Consider the following 13,084-nt stretch of genomic DNA (forward strand, 5'->3'; position numbering starts at 1 on the left):
AGAAACGTCCAGCTCCTAAAATCCTCCTAAACGCTATTCTTCCCCTTTACTTCTCCAAAAATCCTCCGGCAATTTCTCCCCAAAAGGCCATTGAATTATCCACTGCGTATTCCACTACAACATCTTTCTAGAGTATGCACTGATTGAATGATGGCTAAGTTGGGGGATCTGAATATCCACTTGAAATCTCTTGGAATAATAGAAATAAACCTCACTAGGGTGGCACTCGTGGTCCACCGAAGGGAGGGTGAGTTATCCACTTGAAGAACTCATGCTAAACAATGAGTGACCCGATTAGGCAGCTTGAGCAACTAAGGTGGAGTTAAATGTGTCCAAAGATGAATGAAATGAGGATAGTTACCTTCCTTATATAGATTTCGTGGAGCAATTTTCCCTCCAATTTGACCTTCATTGTGGGCCCTCACTTAAACACCTCAAAATAACTTCTCCTAAGTCTAATCTCCTAATAAAATCGAATGGGCCCCATTATCTCCAAAATTGGCCCCAAAATGCAATAATCAGTCTTGTTCCAAATTAATTTAGGAAGGAACATGACAGTCCTCCCCTCCCAAATGTTGCTTGTCCCGAAGAAAATTAAGTGTTGGATTCTCATGTATGTGCTTTCCCTCCCAAGTAGCATCCTCATCTGGAAAGCTCCTCTAATGCACCAAAAATTTCTTGTCCTCAAGCAGTGCCTAAACAAGTGCCCTCTCTAATAGTGGATCCCCACTATCACTGCAAACTTCACCAGGGTCCCAAATATTCCACTGGATCGTCCTTGATCATTAGACTATCCTATAGTGAAGGATTCCCTTAATAAAAATATCATAAGCCAACCTAATCAACATGGAGCACCCCTTGCTGCACTCATTATCATGCCAAATAGGGGTGTTAGAACCCTTCCGTCTACTACCAATAAGTAGAGCATCCCGATGATGTAAAACTCCATCCAAATCCTCATGAAGTTTCCCTACTGAATATTCCACCCCATGCACTTTGATTGTGGGCCCCTGAAGATATAACTCAGTCCCCATGCGAATGAAGCCTCCCCTACATGAGATCCTCCTGAAATCCTCTTGTTGGCCATCCTACCATGTTGATGAAGTCTCCAATGCCATTAGTGAAGCACGAAAAACTGATGGAAAATCTGGATGACCCTCTTCTCTAGAGACCAACTCACCCTATGGGTAGCTGAACTACTGTGTACTGTGATGCTAGTGCCCCCTGCCCAGTGTAGTAAGATTCTATCCTATTGACCTCGTGACACTCTGGTCATCACTAATTGTCTAGCACGCTCGTACCATAACCTCCTCTCACATAAATCTCGGTCACAATCTATGCGATGATCGAGGTTAGGCCCAACCTACCAAAGCTCCTCAATAGTGCCAGCACCTATCACCCTATGGCTGACCCCAATCCTAAGCAACAATCTGCCTCACCCTATGGTGAGGGATTTGGTGACTCCCCATGTGTCTACCTATGAATGAATTAGTTTGCCTGTTATTCTAACCAGGCTAATTGAGGAGTAGATTATCCCATCAATCCACTAGATCCCTAGATCCCATAACCATACTAAAGGTCCACAACCCCAAATCCTCTATGCCTGCTTTTGTGTTATGCTGCTAGCTGTTGGGATTCCTCTATGCCCTCCCTCTGAATCTTGTAGGTATCCAAAAGGTAGAGACCAAGCAACAAAAACTTGTGTCACAAATATCTAATTGCTTTATGCCTACCAAATAACACAATGAGATCTGTTATCCCAGCTCTTGATGATGTGCCTGGGTACTTCCAGAAGCCTAGGAATCATCGTACCAACAAGGACTACTGTCCTCCGCACCTCATGCTCACTTAACGTCTTGAGATATTGTTATATACATTTTTGTGCCTTACAGCATTGAGCATGAAATGTCCATAATCTAAGGGATCCAAAGTCCCTAAACATGTTGTTCCTACTCCTAGAGGAACAAGGCTAACAAACCACAGCAATTCACAGAAGTTCTCCACCAGAAACTGCTCAAAAACAAGTCAATTCAGGATCATTTCAGTGGCTACACTAGCTGTTTGCGCTGAATGTCAAAGCCAACACTAGCTACCTGCGTTGAATGTCAAAGGTAACACTGGCTACCTGCGTTGAACGAGAGTGGACATGTGGCAAGCTCATTTCTCAAGGTGTCAAAACCAAGAAGCTTCCAAAATGACACTTGCCTCAGGGAATTCAACTGGTGATGAGTAAGAGGTTCCAAATCTCCAAGTGGAATCAAGAACTGACAGAGGGAGAGGACACTAGTCAGATCTCAAGCTGACTCATCCTCTCTCCAAACATCTATATATGGATCTCTCCTCCATGAGATCTAGAGGTTGGAATTTTGTTATTGCAAAGAATTGTTGTTGGTTTGAGATTGGAATCATTGGGTGCTTAATGCTTTGAAGGGGGTGAAGATAGGAATTCCATTTGCTGGGAAGGAGATGCTAGATTGGAGCCCTCTGGGTTGTATCTCTTCCTGAACCTTGTTATTCATCAATAAAGCTATCTTGGTTTCTCCTATATATTGATGTATTCTTGATGTATGATTGCATTAGTGTATTTGGTTTATTTCTAATCCTAAACTAGTTATGAATATGAATATTTGTCTTTGTGTAGTGTTCTTCTCTTGTCGCAAGTAGCTGTTCTCTTGTGATCTTGCAGGAACCCGTTGAAGCTGGACAAGCAAGAAGGCAAGTAGTTGTTCTCTTGTGATCTTGCATGAACCTGTTGAAGCTGGGCGAGTGAGAAGGCAAGTAGCTATGAAATCCCAAAGAGAAGAGAGACCGGATCGAGGGACAAACGGAAGACACCGGTAAGTCTATTTATCTCTCTTCTTTCACATTTCATAAAGGAAGAAACCAGAATAGTTGTCCTTGTTTGTTGCTAAGGCACTGTCACACCTTAGGTGGATAGGATCGTCCTGCATAGGCATTTTTCCCCACAACAAATTGGCGACTCCACTGGGGAGATCTGTTTAGTCATTTTATTTGTGTTTCTATCATTGTTTGTTTCATAGACTTGACAGCAACAATCGAACTGCATCTGCTATTCCCGGATGCAAAGTAGATAGTTGCTGCTTTGATCCAATCACTGGACTTGTCTATGATCTGAACAATGGACTCACAAATGATTTGATGATCCTTTGTGATAGATCTTAGTACCCCCTCAAAGCATCCCTTTGATTACACCTTGCTTGTTGCTTTTATTTGGCCTAAAACAGTTGATTAAATAGCAATATATGACCCAGAACCAGTGAGAAACGATAGTTTCTCCTTCAGTGCAGACCCAGTGAAGGGATTCTGCATTTCAACGCAGGTCCCGTGAAGGCTACCTGCGCTGAATTTCAAAACCCCTGTGTTGAGGTTGCGCTGAACCAGTTTGCCCTTGTGCAGCGGGGGTTCTCTGCTCTGTTTTGCCTTGTTTTGATCTCTGATTTTTGCAGCCTGTAACCAGCATAGGTACCATTCTGATAACTCCTTTTCTCTGCTTAGATTCCACCTCCTTTTGTACAAAAAGACTGTGAGTGTTTTTATGTGTTTGTGGCGTCATTTACAGTTTTCCTTTGCATGAGTGAAATAGTCATCCTGTAGCCCTTGATTCAGATCTGTTGATTGTGATCTTAGATAAGAGTTCATTGGCTGTTTGCAGATTGATTATACATTTAATCTTGCTTATTGGTTTGAGTTTGTCTCTTTTAAGTGTCGAAACAAGTATTCATTTCGAAAATCGTTAAGTGTTGTAATCTCTTCTACCCTCTCTGATTTCGAAAAAGTAAACTTGTTTGTATTTGTCATTTAAAAGCAAATTCAAAGTTGTACAAAAAGCTTTCTATGTAGGCATCAATACTAAGAAAGCGGAAAACAAACACCTCCATTGTGCATTTGCATCTTGATAATTTGCATGTTTGATTTAGGAAAAGTGCATTAGAGTGTGCTGATTGCTCTTTGAGAAAAGATGGTGTCTTTCTTTTCCCTTAGTAGCTAGGATTTTCGAAGTTGAAAAGATATAAAGCTCGCTTATCATCTTTAGACTGCATTTAGGAATTGCATCATACATCTCATGGTGAACCTTGAAAGGCAAACTTCTAAAAAGATCAACCTAAAATAAATTGAATGAACTTAACAACGCTTTGCAACATAACGCACAACATAGAGGTCTAGGCTAGAGACGTGTTCCGACGTCATTAAGCCTGGTGACTGTCGATCTCGTGGATGGTGGGTGATTCCTCCTGAGGGACGATAGCGCCAGTACGGATTGTGCTCCCACGTACCATCGTGTATATATTGGGAGACCCCTATAGGCATAAAACCTTTATCCTTAGGAAGCCGTGTCGGCCGCCCTACTGATCGCAATGCACTGAACACAGCATTCAGGAAGATCGACCGCCCGTACCCTAAAAAGTATTCTGCGGTTTTGCGAAAAGTTTGGCACACCCTCTGCCTAGAACTCCAGAGCAGTTCCTTTTGGCCTTTTTCAGACTCTATAACGGAAAAATTCCATCCGATCATTTGTCACTTCGGGCTCGTTAAGACATTGAAGGAGACTAGAGTCATCTTTAGCTTTTTCTCGACTCTTTAGAAGTGAAAAAACAAGTTGTTTCTAAAAGCATCTAAAAAATTCATTTAATTCGGAAACACATTTTCCCCTTTTGTATTTTGGTTGATCGAGTAATTCGCAATCATGGAAGAAAGTCAATTGAAACCCCGTCGTTCGCGGAGGCTTATGAGTCAACCGTCTTTGTCTCCGGAATCGAAAACAGTACGGACAAAGCGAACTCGTTTAACCGGTTCGAAATCTCCTATCAAAGTTAGAACAAGTGTTCCAACGACATCTGAGATTCCGGTTACTCCAAACATTTCTGGAAACCCTGCCTCTACAGAAGAATTTCAACAGCCACAGAGGGACAGTAACACTGATCCTAGTCTGGGGGCAAATACTTGCGTTACTGAACCAGTTCCATCTGTGACCGGTCCGGAGAGTCTTGCTCCTCAAACAACTGTCGTTGTTGATTCAACCCCTTCTTCGGCACCAGAAATATTTTACGGACCTGACGGTCTTCCCCTTCCACCTGGTTTGATTGCAATAGAAGAAATTGTAGAAGATCCGCAAGCAAGTACTCCAACACATTTTGGAGTAGGGGTCACTCTATTTCCTTCTACATCAGAAGTTAGTCTACCACAAGTGGAAGTTCCTGTAGAATCGCTAGGCAATCTCTTGGATAGACTCAAAATGTCTGAGCAACGTCAACATCTAGGACTGTGTCGAATGACACAGCGACAACAGAAGCCCCTGCCGTCACTCCGACAATGTTTGCCGGCATACCATCTGTCCGAACTAGCTCACAACCGCTAGAAGGAGTCCACCCAGGGACTATTTCGATAGTGTGGTCGGTTCCAGTTTGTTCCTCCGGAATAATATCCGGCAACTCTTATGTTGAAACTCGCCAGATTGATCCATTTGGAGGTCAATTTGGGCCATCCAGTCCCCAAGGACAAACAATCCCCTTGAGTTCCAGATTGCTACCGTATGGGGGGCAGTATGCCCTTTCATTACCCCCTCCGGGAGGGTATCCATACGGGAGTTCACAACAGTATTCAGGTTATACTGGAATTTCATCAAGTGGTTGGGTACCTATGCTACCTCAACAACCAAGGGTTGTGTATTCTATGCAACAATGTGTACCTATGTCGAACATCCCGACCACACCGGCCATTGTGACAGTGTCGCAAGTTCAAACGTTGCCTATTGTATGTCAACCTCAGATTTCTCAGGTTGTAATGCAACAGCCCGTTGACCCTGTGACTCAACCACAGTCGCCTACTGGTGGGGCAACACAGGTCCAAACGGGTACAATTACCCCACACCTTGGTCCAACGGTTAGTATAGCACAACAGAACATGGCTTCACAACCGTGGCTGGTGCAACATCAACAACCACAATTCCAGCAAGTGTACCAAGGTTCTGAGCAGCAGATCATTGCGAACAGTGGACAACCGTACATTCAAAACGGTCAAAACCAACCACTTTATAGTGGTCAAATCCACCAACCGTATCAGTCGTACCAACATCAATTACATTATGCTGGTATGCAAAGGCCCACTGCTCAAGCGATTCCATCGTACCCTGGGTATGCTTCACCTAACCTGAATCAACAGTTACCATTCGTGACAACTTTAGAGTTACCCGATTTACACCGGTTAACCAACGATCTGATTGCTTACGCCCCTTGGTGGCCAGCGATTCCCCACAAACTTCCATCTGACATTCCTAAATTCAATGGAAATCCAGGTGAAGACCCATCGAATCACGTGATGACTTTTCATCTGTGGTGTTCATCAAACACCCTAAATGATGATTCGATAAGGCTTCGCCTCTTCGAGAGGACGTTAATGAGTCCAGCGGAAAAATGGTATATTGAATTACCTAGAGCCTCGTTTGACAATTTCAGCTCCCTAGCCACGACTTTCTTAACCCATTTTCAATTACCGATAAGGTATGAAACGGGAACGGAAATCTTAACCAACTTCAAGCAGACAACGACCACTCATATATCCGATCATATACATGAGTGGCGTCGTCATCGTAGGATGGTGAAAACATATGTTCCCGATCAGCTATTAGCTGAATGGTTTATCAAGTCGTTACTTCCTGCTATAACGGAAGATGTGGCCAAGGGGGGAGTCGTAACGGAGGAGCAAGTTATTGCTCGTGCACAATATCTAGACTTAGTCTATACTCAGTCTGGCACGCTCTACGACAAAATACCTGACGCCCCTAGACCGGAATTCTCAATTCCTCCTCCTCCTAAATCAAATAGTGACTCTCATGCCGGCGATGGTGTGATTGGCACGACAAACGCGAAATCGACAAAGGCTTCGTCTAAGAAAGCCCGTAAGAATTCGGATCAAAATGCAAAAGATGAAATTCTTGCTTCGGAAGTAAATGTCGTATCAGCAGATAAAGGCAAAGAAACCAAACAACCAGGGAGCAAGAAGAAGCAAAACAAAGGGAAGAAGAAGAAACAGGGTGAGTCATCTCCTGAAAAAGCCTCTTCAAACCCTCCTGGAAATAGGAAATATCCATGTCAGATATGCGATGAGGATCACTGGACAAGGGATTGTCCATACAAAGCTGAGCTTAAAAGGTTCTTCAAAAGTTCGCAAACCTCAGCTGTGTTAACTGATCCGTTTCCCAATCCAGGTCAAAATCTGGTTGATAGTGGAAATGCTTCCCCGTCGCAAGTGCTCATGTTGTCGGTTTCAAAACAGCAAAATGATGCTTTGATTTCGACAAGGAACAAAGATTACGGGAATCCGCAGCTGTCGAACGACAAAGGTAAAGATCAACCAAGTAGTTCGACAACAACTTCGACAGAAGTTGTACCGCCCATCATTCCTGAATTAACAATAAAACCGCCAAAGGGAGTAGTACACAAGTCGACATTTAATCCTCGCGCCAGAGCGGCGCAACATTATAACATAGTGGAAGATTTGGCCCAATCGCCATCCGCTATGTCGACTCTTGAAGTACTACAAAATTGCCCATCCCAAAGGCAGGCTTTGTTATCGGCTATTGGTGGGGTTGATCCTAAGGATTCCAATCTTGTATCCTTCGACCACAAAGGATACGATCCTCAGTTACCAGCTCAACTAGCTTTCCTTATTCAAGTGAAAGCCCTCAACAAAACTGTTCACCGAACAATTATTGATGAGGGGGCATCTACATGTATTATGTCGATGAGTTGCTGGAAAACTTTAGGGTCTCCGACCTTGTCGCGATCTTCGACGACATTGAAAGCATTCGACGGAAGGACCTATACCCCGTGCGGTATCCTTAATAACTTGAAGGTTGAACTGGGAGGAAAAACAGTAGAAATAGATGTTGAAGTCATCGATGGAAATCTTGACTACAACATCCTACTGGGAAGACCGTGGATATATGCCATGGCAGCTATAGTGTCGACGTATTTTAGGAAGATCGCATTCCCTTTTCAAGGAGGGATTACGATCTTCGACCAACAAGACTTCCTCCCTAATGATTCACAAGTTACAGGAAGCATTCCCATGATCCATGGAAGCAACCATTCGCTTCAAGATATCGGAGTAGGCCTACTGAAAGACCCCACATTAATGGGAACTTTCGCACTTCCACCTCCAATCTATATAGGAGAAGTAGCCTTGGTAGGAGCCTGCAACATGATATCTTCCACGAAGATCTCAGAAGACGATATCGACATGGATCATGCAATGGTTTTTCCCCCAAGCCCTATAGAAATATTGTAGCAATCAATGTTTCGGGCATGGGAGGCGAACCCAAGTCAACGCTCATCAAGCGTTTGGGTAGATAGGTCTAGAGAATATGGTACCCCATTAGATCCTTGGTTGAAAGTACATGGGACTGACGAAGGAATTCTACAATCAATGTTGATTGAGGATGCACCATGGTATGATTGCCACCATCGTTCCCTTCTTCAAGAATATGAAGAAGATACTCAACATGACCTTTATCACCCTTCAGTTTTTGAATTCCTATCAAATACTGTAAATACGGTGGATTCCGAGCGAAACTTATCCAATTATGAAGAGACTATAGCCATAAATATCTCGACTAAAACAAATGTTGTAGAGAATATTTATGTCGGCAAAGGATGTTCTCCTTTAGAACTGGAAATATATAACGCTCTTTTTCGTGAATTCAGAGATGTCTTTGCTTGGTCATATGATGAAATGCCAGGCATTGACTCGAGTATCGTTGAACATGAAATTAAGATGTATCCTGATGTCAAACCAGTAAGACAACAGCTTCGGCAGGTGCACCCCAAGAAAGTCGCTGCCATTAAAGCAGAAGTTGAAAAACTCCTCCATGCTGGTTTCATCTACCCGGTTCCTCTAACCGATTGGGTATCGAATATTGTCCCTGTTATGAAGAAACAAGGGACAATCAGAGTGTGTGTCGATTATAGGGATGTAAACCAAGCTTGTCCGAAAGACAACTACCCTACACCCTTCATCGACCAGATAATTGATGAATGCGCCGGATGTGAAATCTTTTCATTCATGGATGGATTTTCCGAGTATAATCAAATAAATATCCGCCCACAGGACCAGTCAAAGACTGCATTCATTTGTCCGTGGGGCACATTTGCTTATCGAAAATTACCCTTTGTTTTAAAGAACGCAGGGGCGACGTTTCAGAGGGCAATGAATTATGCCTTCCATGACATCAAGAACATCGTTCAACCATACCTCAACGACCTTCCGGCTCATTCGCGAAAGCGGACTGATCATCCGCAACATTTAAGAGCGATATTTCTACGTTGCCGACACTACAAGATAAGACTCAATCCGCACAAATGTGTATTTTGCGTCGGTTCTGGTCATTTACTTGGCTTTGTAGTCTCTAAGGATGGGATTCGTCTCGACCCTTGCAAGGTTCAGGCAATCATTAATTTGCCTCCACCTTCAAATTTGCTTCAGATTCAGAAACTCTAAGGGAAAGCAAACTTTCTGAGGAGGTTCATTCCAAATTACGCAGAACTTGCTAAAGGTTATACTCGTCTTTTGAAAAAGGATGTACCTTTTGTCTGGGATCAGGTGGCGCAAGCTTCCTTTGATGCTCTGAAAGATTCTCTAGTAAAAGCATCATTAATGTATGCCCCTGACTATCAAAGAGATTTTAACCTGTATCTGGCTGCAACAGATACGACCATTGCGATGGTTTTAGTTCAAGAAGTCGATGGAATTGAACATCCTATCTATTATTTAAGTAAAAACTTGAATGATACAGAAAGCAAATATTCTTATGTTGAAAAGCTAGCACTCGCTGTTGTTCAATAGATACAAAGATTTCGACATTATGTCCTCTTTCAAAAAACTACCATTCTATCAGATTGCAACCCCATGACTTATATATTGTCGCGACAGTTGCTGGGGGGCAAGTATTCAAAATGGATAGCGATCCTTCAAGAGTTTGATCTGGAATTTGTAAAATCCAAATCAAAGAAAGCTTTAGTTTTCGCAAAATTATTGTGCGATCTCCCATCGTCGTCCAACGATGAAACATCCGAAGAATCAATCGTGGACGAAAGTTTGTTTCTGATATCTGCAAGCAATGAGTGGTATGGAGATATAATAATTTATCTCCAAACCCAAAAATTCAGGCCTGGCACCTCTCACTCAGAACAGAAACGTATACGATACCAAGCGAAAGACTACATGATCGTCGGTGATATGCTTTACCGTCGTGGTATCGATACAGTTCTGAGGAGGTGCCTCACCCATGAAGAGGTCGAAAAAGCCCTGAATGAGTGTCATTCAGGCGCGTGTGGGGGGCATCAATTTGGATATGCTACAGCACAAAAAATCTTACGAGCAGGATACTTCTGGCCAACCATGTTCAAAGATTGCATAACCATAGTCAGAAGTTGCAGTGCTTGTCAAATTTTTGATAGCAAAACCAGAAGACCACCCGCACCTTTACAGCCAATAGTTGTTGTTGGGCCTTTTGCCAAATGGGGCATCAATTTCATGACATGTAACCCCACCTCGACCGGGGGGCATGGGTATATCATAGTCGCCGTTGACTATTTTACCAAATGGGCCGAGGCGATGCCTACATTAGATAACACTGGTGAAACAGCTGCCTTTTTCTTTTTCAATCATGTAGTCGCCAGGTTCGGCGTACCACAGGCTATAGTTACAGATCATGGGTCGCATTTTCGCAATCACATGATGGTTGAATTAGCTGCCAATCTAGGGCTAACTCACGACAGCTCCACCCCGTATTATCCGCAAGCCAACGGACAAGTTGAAGCAATCAACAAGGTCCTGAAGCGTATGTTGCAAAGGATGATCGGGGTTCACAAAAGAAGGTGGCACCTAATCCTGTACTCAACCTTGTGGGCTTACCGAACATCGGTAAGGAATGCAACCGGGTTCACACCTTTCCAACTGGTGTATGGCCTGGAAGCAGTCTTGCCAATCCAGTGTGAAATTTTGTCTCTTAAACTCGCAATTGATCTCCTCCCCGGAACTTCGGAAGAAGAGGCCCGTTTCTTGGAATTAATCCAATTGGATGAAACCCGTCGTGACGCCGCGTTGCCTAACGAAGCCCATAAGAAACGAGTCAAGGCGCAGTTCGACAAAAATGTCAAACCTCGTGTCTTCTCAGAAGGTGATTTGGTCTTGCTTTATGACCAAGAATCCGATAAATTGGGAGCAGGTAAATTTAATTCTTTATGGATGGGACCCTATATTGTTAAACGAGTGTTAGCAAAAGGAGCATACGAGTTAATGGATTATGACGGAATTCCACTGGCGCAACCCCGTAATGGGTTGTACCTCAAGCGTTACTATGCTTAAATAGTAACCTGTATGCTTTTGTTGTATTTTGTTTTCGCTAAAGTGTTTGTTTTGGTCGAGTAATCCACCTTTTTACATTTATTGTAGATGTCAAACCTTCTGGAGACATGTGTTGGATATGCCGATGGAGCGAGTCGTAGTTCGCGGAACCTGTCCTCCGCGGCCTGGGCCATTTTTTATCCAAGCGGCGAGTAGTAAGTTTCAGAGGTGTATGTATCGGGCAATCAACGAATAACATCGCTGAGTATAGCGTGTTGATAGAACTACTCTCTGATGCCATCACCCATGGTATACACCGACTAATCGTCAGGCTAGACTCACAACTCGTAATACTACAACTCAATGGTATATATTTTGTTCGCAATCCAGCTATTTATCGCATGTTCCTAAGGATCAAGATTTTGGAAAGACAATTTGATTTAATTCAATACCAGCATATTTCCAGAAACTTAAACACATTAACCGACTCATTAGCAAACTATGTGTTAGATAGACATTTGCGACATTTATAAAAGAGACACATCATCAATGTTGTACATATGGATCATATAACTCAACCAAAATAAACCCCGAAAATCAAAATATATATATAAGTTGTTTATCGTTCATACATAATGTTCTGTAACCAAGACAAAAATCGGTCGCATGACCCAAAAACTCAAAAATGCTAGGGGGCACCCTAGTCTAGTGATGCTCATGATAGCACGTCACATCCTGTGCAATCATGCGTAAGAGACGTGTCCATCGTCTAGGCACACCAGTAGTATGCCGCTGCAACTGTAAAGGTAACTAATCAATCCTCACATCGGGAATGCCTAGAGTAAGGCTCTCAACCTGCTCCTGGACAACTGTAAGGGTCTCGGCCACGTCAAGGTCGCGAAGAATAACCCTCCCAGCAGTCTCCCCTGCTGGGGCAGCGACTGGCGCTCTCGGGCGAACTACTGGACGAACAGGACCAACATCTGCATGCACACATGAGTTTGATTAAAGTCTTGATAGAATAAAGCACAAGGACATTATAAATAAGAACAGTAAACAGTAATATGGTCAAAGATTTTACCAATAGCGCCCCACTGTTCGCCATCCGGCAGTACCAAGTTTGGATCACCTCGGAAATCCGTACCAACATATGGATACTCGGAATAGACCATCTCCTGACGCTCGAACCACCTGAAGAAGGTATCAGTGAAAGAAATCTGAGATTGACCAGCATGCCTAGACATGTGATCAACCCATCTCTGCATGCGTGGCTCGGTAGGAGAAGGCAAGTCGAGTGCGATATACTGAGGCTGCATCAGTGGTATTTTCTCCAAAGCAAAGGCAGTCGGAATAGAACCAAATCCAAAGTTCTTTAGCTTCCCGTCCTTTACCTTGTTCAACTGACTTTTCATCTGAAGAAGTACTGCATCACACCAGTTGAATATTTTCGGTTGGAGACACTCCAAGGCATGCTGCACATAAGACCTGTTGGCAACATGAAGAGATGCGCTACCAGCCATCCTACCAATAGTATACAAAATGGACCTGAGAGATCTGTCAGCAATCTCACGGATAACGACCTTGCCGTCTCTGCTCGGCTGAGATCCTTCCCTGCAATACTGGCGGACATAATCTCTCACGGAGTCATTCCCTCGGGCCAAACCTGACAAAGAAATGGGAGCACCCCGCCTTGACAAGCCAGTCCAGAAGTAAATGTCTA

This window comes from Pinus tabuliformis, chromosome 3_2, assembly GCF_031772625.1.
Source record: "Pinus tabuliformis cultivar Carrire ecotype Pingquan chromosome 3_2, CPIR1, whole genome shotgun sequence".
NCBI lineage: Eukaryota > Viridiplantae > Streptophyta > Pinopsida > Pinales > Pinaceae > Pinus > Pinus tabuliformis.